Source organism: Marmota flaviventris, chromosome 6, assembly GCF_047511675.1.
Source record: "Marmota flaviventris isolate mMarFla1 chromosome 6, mMarFla1.hap1, whole genome shotgun sequence".
NCBI lineage: Eukaryota > Metazoa > Chordata > Mammalia > Rodentia > Sciuridae > Marmota > Marmota flaviventris.
This window is the reverse complement of record NC_092503.1, coordinates 128,612,596-128,622,922: the sequence shown is the minus strand read 5'-3', so window position 1 is coordinate 128,622,922 and position 10,327 is coordinate 128,612,596. Positions and strand designations below refer to the sequence as shown.

The 10,327-nt window shown below is 39.1% G+C and overlaps 1 non-coding gene across 1 annotated transcript; it reads right to left on the bottom strand.

Moving 5' to 3' along the window:
• Positions 1–9,371: 9,371 nt before the first annotated feature.
• Trnaa-cgc (transfer RNA alanine (anticodon CGC)) lies at positions 9,372–9,443 on the bottom strand. The gene has a single exon. It is a non-coding gene; the product is annotated as a tRNA-Ala (tRNA).
• Positions 9,444–10,327: the final 884 nt, after the last annotated feature.

Below are 10,327 nucleotides of genomic sequence, written 5' to 3'. Positions count from 1 at the left end.
TAATATTTTGTTGAGGATGTTTGTATCTATGTTTGTTTTTTCTTCTTGCAATATCTTTGTCTGGTTTGGGTATTAGATAATTCTGGCCTCAGAAGCATTCCCTCTGCTTCTGTCTTCTAGAAAATTGTAGAGAATTGGTATAATTTCTTCCTAAAAATGTTAGAATTCATCAGTGAACCATCTGATCCTAGTTCTTTCTGTTTTGGAAGGCCATTAATTTCTTTAATAGATATAGGCCAATTCAGATTACCTATTTACTTTTTGGGGAGGGTACCAGGGATTGAATTCAGGGGCACTCAACCACTGAGCCACAACCCTAGCCCTATTTTATATTTTATTTAATGAGACAGGGTCTCACTGAGTTGCTTAGTGCCTATCTGTTGCTCAAGCTGGCTTTGAACTTGTGATCCTCCTGCCTCAGCCTCCCAAGCCACTGGGATTATAGGCATATACTATGGTGCCTAGCTTGTTTATTTCTTTTTGTGCAAGTCAATCAGTGTATTTTTCTCCCTTTTCCTTTTTACTGTAGAATATTTCGATATGTAAAGAGCAAAAATATTACAATGAATTCCTACGTATCCGTTACCCTACGTATCCGTTACTCACCTTTATTATCAACTGATAGTAATCTTGCTTCATAATCAGAGTTCTGATGTGTAGTTCTATTCTTGTGATGATTAGAATGAAGCAGAAGACTCGTACAACTTCAGAGACTGAGTCATGAAAGACAAGGTAATGTATTGTAGAGCAATAAAGAACTAATACATTGGTATATATTTATTTCCTATTTAGTCTTTGTATGAACTTTCTTATTGGATTTTTGTTGCATCTATATTATCAGAACACAAATACAATTTTGCTCTTATATTGTTGAGAGCCACAGACAAGTCAAGATGGCGCCTGGCATTTTGCCAGAGGGAATGGTTTGTGAAGTAACGCCAGTGAGCCATTAAGATGACAGAGATTCCTTAATGACTGACTGCTGTGTCTAGATTATGTCATTTAAGTTAAGCTGTGTGTAATCATTAAGATGATGAGGATTCCTTATTGGTTGACTGTTGTATCTAGTTTATGTTAATTAAGATAAGCTGTGTATGGGGCTGGGGATGTGGCTCAAGCCGTAGCGCTCTCACCTGGAATGCGTGCGGCCCAGGTTCCATCCTCAGCACCACATACAAACAAAGATGTTGTGTCTGCCGAAAACTAAAAAATAAAATATTAAAATTCTCTCACTCTCTCTTAAAAAAAAAAGATAAGCTGTGTATAATCAGTTAAGTGTATATATACCTCTACTCTCCTACAATAAAGCGGCTCCCACTCCTGCTGTATCAATCTTCACAAGTTGCTCATCACCCCCCGGTTAGTTTGCCCAGCCAGACTGCAGCATTATATTATTTCAATATTGATCTCTCTCACTCTCTCTCTCTCTCTCTCTCTCTCTCTCTTTCTCTCTCTCTTTCTTATAGCATTGCTGCTTGACATGACTTTATCTGGGCAAGTTTTTAAGTGAGATAATGATTACATTTTTAAACGTATGAAACTTGTCATGCTAAAGAAATTTTCTACCCTCACAAATTTTCTAAGATGACAGGTATAACAACAGAAATCAATATCAACTTTAAGAAGTGACTTTTGGCATTAATGATAGTGTTATAAAGTACTGGACTGAACAGTCTCTAAAGTGAGACATAATCTGATTTCCATCTTGGCTATTGTCAGAACTAAATTAGTTATCCACACAAAGTGTATGAATGAAAACCACTTCATAATGGGTGATTATTTATGTATATATAGGTATGTGTGAGTATATACATAATTTATATTTATACTATAATGTATAATATTATATCTCTATGCATATATATATATTTGTTAACACCATAAAATTTATTTTTTGCTAGTATCTAAATAATTGAAGACTTGTTCTTATTTTTCTAAATAAGTTCAATGACAAAGTAAAATGGAGTTAATTATCACAAGGTAATTGTTGGAAAATAATATTTTAAACAGTATAAATTTAATTTCTTAGTTTTTTAAAAATATTTTTAGTTGTGATGGACACAATACCTTTATTTTTATTTATTTATTTTTAAATGTGGTACTGAGTGTTAGCATAATTGCAGCCATCTTCCTGATCCCCACTGTCACTTTATGAATACTGTTTTTATTCCCAAGAAAGTAGCCTGAGATAAAACCTACCAGCCTGGAGACATTCTGGTCTCTTCCTTTTCCCTCATTGAGAGATTGAAGACAACTACTGGCCCCTGAGATGGGGATGTACTGGTTTCCCTGTTCTCTCCTTGAGAAGATAAAGGGACATGCTGGTTTCCTTGTTCCCCCTCTGAGAGATAGGAAAACTGCTTGTCTCTGTTTCCAAGAAACAAATTTGCCTTCCAGAAGATCAGGAGATGCTTACTTTGTCAGTTAAAACTAAACCTGCCCCTAGCGTGGGGCCATGATTCTAGCCTATAAAAGGTAACATTCAAGGAGGAGTTGCTGTTGTTCTTCATTGCTGGCTGCTGCTGTCGCTCTCTTTGTGCAGAGCAGCATTGTATCAGGCTCCTGACAATAAACCCGCTTCTTATCCTGGGTTTGTGTGTGATTAGTCCTGCACCACTTTTCTTTCACTGAGGATTGAACTCAGTGCCTTACACATGCTAGGCAAGCACTCCAACACTGAGCCACAACCCCAGCTCCCTTACAGTTTTAAAGACTGAAATCCAAGTTCAGGGTGCTAGCAGGTTTGATTTCTGGTGGATTCTTTCTCCTTGAGTTGTAGATGGCTGCCTGTATATTATTTTTTATGATAAACATAGTTTCTATCCCACTTTTTCCCACCGCAACCGTCATTACCATGACCATTGATTTAGGGACTAGTATCCTTGGAGAACCATATTAACTTCTGTTCTCTGCAAGTTTGTTACTCGTAGATAATAATTTTCAGATATTTTAGGAGGTGTTTTATTTTTTCCTCCAATATTGGAAAATATTGGAGGAAAATCCCTTCTATTACAAGGGATTCTTGAGGAAAACTGAATTGTTAAAGCAAGTAACAAAGTATCCTTCCACTCCTCAATATATAAATAGAGAGAAGAGGGCTGGAAATACAGCTGAATGACAGACAGAGTACCTCCCTAGCATGTGTGAGGCTGGGGTTCAACTCCTCATACTTTAGGGACAAACAACAGGGAGAGCATACTGGTAAGGATGGTCACTTGTCCGAAATGTAAAAGTATCATATTCCTTTGTTCTAGTCCTTTCAAGATTGTTCTGTTCCTTCTGGTCCCTTTATTCTAAATTGCAGAAGTGATTCAACTTTGGTATTTATTTGACTTAACTTTGGCAATTCACAAATTAAAAAAGTGATAAAAGTGTAAGAATTCTTTTTGTCAAAGATTCTGATTGGAAACTTGGGACATCATTAAACAAATAACTTTTGTATGTTTATAAGGAGCCTGAACTGAAAAACATGTGAAATTTGTGGGGGAAATAATATTGTATTATTTATCCTCCATTTCTTTGAACTCTTTGTCTTTAGCATTTGACACAAGACCTGAAATGAAAGGAGACCATTAATCTTGCCAACGACCCACATAGTCGAGATGAACTGTGTTCAACTGTTGAACTGTGTTCAACTGCTGCAACATTAAGCTAAGAAAGAGGCAAAAAAACCACATGACAGAAAAAGTAGTTTTCAAATCAAGGGAGGGACGGCTCTATGACCTTAAAGGTCAGCTTCCACGCTGGAAAGAGCACTGGAAAAGAGACTGTGGGGTGAGCCCACGTTTCCTTTATTTTATAGTGGAGACATTAGAGGGAGGATAAGGTTTCAAGGGTGGAGTCTTGCTTCCTGATATCTCCTGGTCAGCAGATTGATTGACAGCGAGTCACACTCATCTCAGGTACTGTGTGGGATCTGAGGCAGAGCTAGAGGCAGAGGTGCACCTGCATCATGCATTCATTCCATGACAGGGAGTTTGCAGAGCCACACCTAGCCCCTCAAGAGGCTACTATGCGCAACACAATCTACACACAGTGAATGACACAGCTTGGGACACATTAAATTGTATATATGTGAGTGAAGTATGATATTGTAAAAAAGTAATTCAAGATTTGCAGTCCTAAAAACTAGATCTTTAACTTAGTGCTATTTAAAAGTTGGTGATATAGGCAATTTCTGGAACATACTTCATTACTCTTTCCATATCTGTAAAGCAGGGTCATGTAAAAGTTTTTTTGTAGTATCAGATGATATCATACATGTTGTATGCAGTGATATCTCAACACACTCAAGTGATATTCCAATATAGTTTCTCTAGAACATCTTCTAAAACAGCACTCAGTTGGCTTCTATTTCCTCTCAGGATATAGGTGAGTTAGACTTCAGTTTCATATGTTTTGGGGACTTCTCAATACAGTATACTAGGCATTGGCATGTTTTGTCTTTTGTGTAAGATTTTGGGTTCCTCAGAAAATTCTGTGACTTAAGGATTAACCACACTGCCTTTCATTGAAAAAATGTTTCAAGAATGTTGTGCAAAGAAAAACTGGGCCCTTGTTACAAAAATTCATAAAATTATTTATGAGATATAGCTGGAGGCAAAAGGGATTTTTTTTTTTTATAAAAGAAATAAGCAAGAGTCTGCTTGGAATATAGTTTGCTCCAATCACAATGCAGAGGAATGGTTTACCAGAAACAGCTGACATAATCCTAGTTGTGCTTTACACCAACCCCAGAACCAAGTTTGAACCAGCCCTGTCCCCATACACAAATATGCGTGCCTGCACACATTTGCATATAACACCATCTTAATTCTCTCCCTCAGTGAGGCCTGTCCTTTTTATGTTTCCTATTCTCACATTCCAGCAGCCTGATGAGCCTTTTAGACCAACTGGAGAGGCAAGTTCTGTCAGACAAATGATGTTCCTTCTCCTTCCCAAGCTTAATAACTGTCATGGGATTTCTGAGAACATGAAAAAAGACTCATATAGGCAAAGGAGGGGGAAGAAACTAGTAACAGCCTCACCTGGGTATATACCCATTTAATGAGTTTTCTGGGGAAGTTCCAGCAATGTTATGCTATCTGGAATGAATCTAGAGCTAAAATCACCGTAGTTTACCATAAGGTTTTCCATAAATACTGTTAGTGAGATCCTAATCTTCAAATCAGAATGAACCCTTTTAAAATTCTCACTGTATCTCTTTTCTGTAGCTTCAAAATAAGAATTCCAGTCAGAGATTTCTGCAGAGTTGCAGTTTCAGAGTTTTCTAAATACCTTCACAAGATTGTATCTTAAATTTGTAGGCTTCTTAATCAAACCCAAATTCCTCCTTCATTCTGGTCCCATCTAACCACCACAAAGCAAAAAAGAAAACAACCTACCAGCAAGCAGAAGAACATCTTCTCTCATTGTTTGCTAAAAGGTACCACCATTTACACTAGCAAGAAGATGGGTTTATTTTTGAAAATTCATTCTCTATTCTGCTTTTCAAACAAAACCTTGATCTCTTAAATTTAGACCTACAAACAAAATCCTGAATTTTTAAAAGTACTTTTTAAAAAATTTTATTCTTTTTAGTTATACATGACAGTAGAATATATATTGACATATTATACATACATGAAGTATAACTTCCCATTGTGGTTGTACATGATGTGGAGTTATACTGGTTGTGTATTCATATACAAATATGGGAAAATTTATGTCCATAAAATCCTGAATTCTTCAGGCTGTTAGTTATTTTTCTATCCAACTGTTCAACCTCAAACCCCAGAAATGGGAAAGCCCATTTAGATAAATCTAAAGAGGGGGAAATACCAGCAGTTTATGTCTGAACAGGGACTTAAACCCTGAATCCTCAGATTAAAAGTCTGATGCTCTACCAACTGTGCCGGAGTACGGCTGCAGCAAAATAACCGGGGGGTGACGAATAACTTGTGTACGTTGATACAGCAGGAGTAAGAGCCCTTTACTGCAGGACAGGAGCAGTATTTATACATTCCACACAGCTTATCTAATTAGCATAAACTAGATACATCAGTCAACCAATAAGGAATCTCCATACTTAATGGCTCCATGGTGTTACTTCACAAACCACTCCCTCTGGCAAAATGCCAGGCTCCATCCAGACTTGTTTATAGACTCTAACATTTCCCCCTTTTGTTTGATTTAAATAACGACCATAATGGTTTTTACAGAAACACCATAAATAACCTGCTACAAACAGAAAGGGAGGATACAAAAAATGCCACAATACCAAGCCAATTGATGGCTCCATGCAAGAAGCCCTTGGAAAAATTATACCAGCAATGACACTGTTAGCAAAGATACCGAGTTACAATTTGTTATAGATTACAGTTTGTTGTCTCAGTCCAGGTAAAGCAGTGTCTCAATAGATTAACTCACAGTCCAGGTAAATCACAGTCCAGGTAAGTTCTGTAGGCAGCTAGCTTGATCCGAAGTCTCGTCCGGTTCTCAGCAACACTGGAAATTCTTCCACCTTGGTCTTTACCGGCACTGGGACGAAGGCAGGAACTCCGGATGGCTAAAGAAAATCCTATAGCATTCAACTAAGAAAACAACCTTTTGAACAATTTAGTACATTATCTCAAGGGTTTTTTTTGCATTTGAAATAAGCATTAATAGTGCTCATTACTCATCAGCTTTCAGGTGTGGGAGAACCATTGTAGCTTAGTTATTGGCATTGAAAATGACCAAACATCAGGGACGCCTGTAGCATCTTCTGCCAGCTGTAGCGTCCTGGGCAGCCCCAGATGGCCCTGGGGAGTGTCCCGGACTCAAACTGCTACTGGGCACAGGGAGCAAGAGCCTGCGAGACTGTGCCTCCAGGTCAGGTCTAGATTCGGGCTCACGGCAGTGGAAGAGCCAGCTCCCCGGCCAGGAGGTGGGGAAGGGCCAGTCGCCGCAGCCTCTTGGAAAATCCTTGCTGCGCTGTGACCGGCTTGCACACTCGGCAGCAGCCTCTCCGCTTCACGCACCCTCCGGTAACGAAAAGTATTTAGTAATAGCCTTTTGCTGCAACTTTTTTTCTGATAATCCTTCTTCTTCTGAACTTTCTTTTTCTTTCTGACTAGAGTTCCTGGGCTCTTATCAACACATGCCCTAACTATTCTTGGTTCCACTGGGGTACCTTCTTCCCTTAGTAATTTACTTCTCGCCCCTTCCATATTTTCATCACAAAGACAATACAATACACTGAGACAAAACAAGACACAAACATACTGTATCAATCTTTTTCATTTTCTCGAAATGGCCATTTTTCCTCTCGCCCTATCTGCCTAGGGATGAGCAGATTGCTCCCTTCCTATCTATGGACGGGCAGCTTTTTTTTTTTTTGTCACTTACCCCCGAGTGTCCCGGGGCTCCCCGTAACGGGCCACCATCTGCCGGAGTACGGCTGCAGCAAAATAACCAGGGGGGTGATGAATAACTTGTGTACGTTGATACAGCAGGAGTAGGAACCCTTTATTGCAGGACAGGAGCAGTATTTATACATTCCACACAGCTTATCTAATTAGCATAAACTAGATACATCAGTCAACCAATTAGGAATCTCCACACTTAATGGCTCGATGGTGTTACTTCACAAACCACTCCCTCTGGCAAAATGCCAGGGGCCATACAGACTCAGCCGTGGCTCTCAGCACAACTGAGCTACCCAGTCTCACCTTACTCCTAATTCCCTGATAACTTAATAAAGCTGAACACATTTGTTCATTGTCATCTACTCCAAGGCAATATATGTATGCTCCCATTCAATCATTTGGCTTCCTTGTTGTTTCTGGAAAGCCACCAATACCAGATGCTACTACATTTAAAACAAAAACTCAACCACACTGATGCCTTCTGAAGAACTTAGATATATGCAGACAACTCAGACACCTTCAAAAGTTGAAAGAGTTTGAGTAAAGAAAAGTGGGACCTTCCCACAGGACAAAACTTTTTTTTATCTTCTTTCCTTAAAGTACTTAGGGATCCACATTCCAGCCCTCTTCTTCCCACTTTGCTAACCCCAACCTAGCCTTATCACTCTTACCAAGTGCTCATCACTTCCCTTTCATCTTGGGTTCACTCCACATCCTCTTGAGTAAAATCTTTCCAGTAATTCAAGCAATGCCATCCAGGTTCTGGGTGTTTGACTTTATTGGCCGTGTTTCCCATATATGCCAGATTTTGAATCAAGGGAAGATTTTGAAATGATATAAATCACGATTCTTGTATGCAACGTGCTTTCAGTCTTCACTCAAAACTCCTATAGCGGTTGTCTATCATACAAAATAGTGGCAAAAGGAGAAAAGCATGGACCATTTTCACTCAGTGTTAAAGTTTGAGACACTCTAGGTATACAAAGTACTGGTTCATTTCATAGATCATCTTTTCCCTTGCCCTCTCCTTATTCCACAGAGAATTCCATCTAAAAGACTATGTATCCAACAGTTAATATTCTCCCTCCTCCCCACTGCCTTCAGTTTTTCAAATCTAAACTTCAGCAATAAACACACACACACACACACACACACACACACACACACACACCCCTAGACTGGCTAAACATATACTCTCACTTTACATGTTAGGTTTTGTGAATTCTTTCAGTTCTCTCGCAAGGACCTAAATTTCCCCAGGCAGCTTTTAACTTGTCTTCTTTATATCTTTCTGTTTTACCTTTGTCATCTTTGGGGAAGGTTTGCAGGAAAAGGAAACTGGGGAAAAGGGGAAATCTGAAGACCTACCTAAGAAAATGCCCCAGTCCAGATAATTTCCTTGGTGATGGAATGAAAAACCTATCAGAGTGGGCTGTGGGACAGCCTTGGAGAATGCTGACAGGCCAGGAAGATTCCTAAAACAAAAACAAAGAATCTCAGAGTCCAAAATCAGTTGAAGGGCAAGCTATTATTTTGTTTTTCAGAAATACATATCAGTGACTCCTTATTCACCCAATTCTTGTGGATTCTTTTCAGTCTTTATGCTATTTTCACTTCAGACGCCTTCTCTATAGCCAAAAAGGAAGTCCACATTGCTCAGAAAACTAAGAGAAAATTTCCATGAGCTATTTCTTTTCGTCTTCCTCTTTTTATACACTCCTCCATGACATGCTAAATAAAACCAAATTTGAATAGGGTAGTGGTTATTCAGGCTCTTGCTTAAGAAGTCATAGATCCTGGTGGGGATGATTCCTACTTTGTCCTCTACCCTCTTTTGCTGATGCCCTGCCCTAGGATGTGCTCTAATCCTCAAGGAGTAGAAATGAGAGAGTGCTAAATCTAAACCACTAGACTTCCTTTTCTTGTGACTAAGGGAAATACAGGAAAGGGAATGAGAGGAAAGTGGCTGATAAAAATACTTCTTGGAGGTACCAGGAATTGAACCAGGGACCTTGTACATGCGAAGCACATGCTCTACCACTGAGCTATACCCCCTAATTGATAGGCAATTCCAATCTTTCTTAAAATGTCATTACTATTATATACTGTCTGGTGAGTTCATCAGAAGAATAACTGCCTTGTAGTTTAAATAGCACATTTCTGATTCTAGGACCTTCTCACACCTTAACTTGCTTCTAGGTCCACTTACCAGCAACCATATGAAAGTACCTTGTCTCTATCAGGCAAAGATCCAGAAAAATCTCAGGTCTCCAACACATGTCATGGCAATACTGGTTCAGAATGAAGTGCTCCTTAGTCCAGAAGTAGCCTCCAACTTTAATCCAGCTGGCAAATTGAGCTTTACACAGCATTGCATCAGATGGAGAGCCAACATTCATTTTCCAGCTGACTCTCACAGCTGATCCAGGAATCCCACATACTAAGATCATCTTCCTTAGTTCTGATTCCACACTCCATCTTTATCCTCATTTGAGGATTATATCCACAAAACATTTTTTAAAAATATTTATTTTTTAGTTGTAGGTGGACATAATACCTTTATTTTATTTTTATAAATAAAATGGTGCTGAGGATTAAACCCAAGTGCCTCATGTGTGCTAGGTGAGCGCTCTACCATTGAGCCACAACCCTAGCCCCAAAGCATTTTTTTAACAACATCAAAACTCCATCAACTTTAAGTAATGTGACAATTCCCCCTCCCCCCCCTCTTTTTTTTTTTTTTTTTTTTTTTTTGCCAGAATTAACAAGGCAAGGGCAGATGCAAGGTGGTGAGAAAAGTTGGAGGACCCCGCAAAAGCTGTCAAAAGGCCTTTCCTCTGAGAACCCATTGACATAAGGAAAAGTCCTGCTCTACAGATATTTGAAAGAAGGAAGGAGAGGCCTGGAAATTTTCAAATGGCACCTGCCATCTGTGAATT